Source organism: Colobus angolensis, unplaced genomic scaffold, assembly GCF_000951035.1.
Source record: "Colobus angolensis palliatus isolate OR3802 unplaced genomic scaffold, Cang.pa_1.0 Scaffold2587, whole genome shotgun sequence".
Classification (NCBI taxonomy): Eukaryota; Metazoa; Chordata; class Mammalia; order Primates; family Cercopithecidae; genus Colobus; species Colobus angolensis.
Window position 1 is genome coordinate 6,421 of NW_012115807.1, and position 1,347 is coordinate 7,767.

Below are 1,347 nucleotides of genomic sequence, written 5' to 3' on the forward strand. Positions count from 1 at the left end.
AACTCCTGACCTTGTGATCCGCCTGCCTCGGCCTCCCAAAGTGCTGGGATTATAGGTGTGAGCCACAGCACCCAGCCAAGCTACAGGATTCTTAAAGCTTCAAGAAAAGTACAGTATACTTGTACTCCAGGATACAAACGTGGTACCATGAAAACAAGCCTCCGGTGAGGGAGCACCTTCCTAAAAAGATAAGCCCCAACTAGGTGAGAGGAAGCCCCACAGAGTGCCCTCAAAGGTGAAAGAACAAATCAAGATTCCACTGACATGTGGTAACTTTCAGCAGTTTTCATCTCTTCTCTCATTTCTTCTCCCCGAAGGAGTCTGCAAGTATGTGTCCCAGTACACCAAAATGCATTTACAGATCTTTAAGTTACAAAGAATAAAGAAACACTGATCTAGAATATTCGAAAACCACGTTAAAGGCAAAGTCCTTCTGATGACTAACGAACTAAGTTCAAAATTCCACAATTTTATCAACTTGTCCAATTTCATAATTGTTCCTACTTCAAACAATGGATGCAAACAGAATGGATCTCCATTTTAAGGTTTCCTTGCAGCAAAATGCCCAAAGCCACAATTCTGACGCAAGAAAACTCAAAGCTCTGTCACTACACAGCAAAGTAGTTAAGAGTATAGATATTTTTGAGCCACTGTGTGTGCAAATACTAGCTCTGCCATTTATTAGTTGTGTGACCAAAGCCAAATTACTTAATATCTGTGCCTTAGTTTATCTATCTCACAGGGTTGTTGGAAGTTTTAAATAAATTAATACATGTAAAGCCTTTATAACAGTATGTGGCACTTGATGTGAGTATTTTCAAGGTTTTTAAAGAAATCAAGCAAGGTTTTGAAATGTGAACTGTTCCAACTTCTAAGAAGAAAAGGAGAAAGTAGAGATGGTTTTGTAGGTTTTTTGTTTTGTTTTTCAAAGGATAGTTTTGACAGGCCACTAATTCAAACTAATTTTACATATACTCATAGTGTTTAATGTGTTAAGTGCTTTGCCTTACAGTTCTAGAGTACAGACTATCACAAACACACAACTGATTTAGAAAGCAGCACTTAGCCAGGTGCGCTGGCTCATGCCTGTGATCCCAGCACTTTCGGAGGCTGAGGTGAGTGGATCACGTGAGGCCAGGAGTTTGAGACTAGCCTGGCCAACATGATGAAACCCCATCTTTACTAAAAATACAAAAATTAGCTGGGCATCATGATGCGTGTCTGTAATCCCAGCTACTCAGGAGACTAAAACATGAGAATCACTTGAGCCTGAGAGGCGGAGGTTGCAGTGAGCAGAGTTCATGCCACTTCACTCCAGCCTGGGCAACAGAGGAAGACTCCATCTCA

The 1,347-nt window shown here is 41.0% G+C and overlaps 1 pseudogene across 1 annotated transcript in view; it reads left to right on the plus strand.

The window, feature by feature from the left end:
* Positions 1-1,347, plus strand: part of LOC105515298 — a 9,308-nt pseudogene that overhangs the window by 5,961 nt on the left and 2,000 nt on the right. The window contains exon 2 of the transcript XR_001002294.1: positions 1,041-1,088. The product of XR_001002294.1 is annotated as a 60S ribosomal protein L3 pseudogene (transcript). The remainder of the gene's footprint in view (positions 1-1,040; positions 1,089-1,347) is intronic.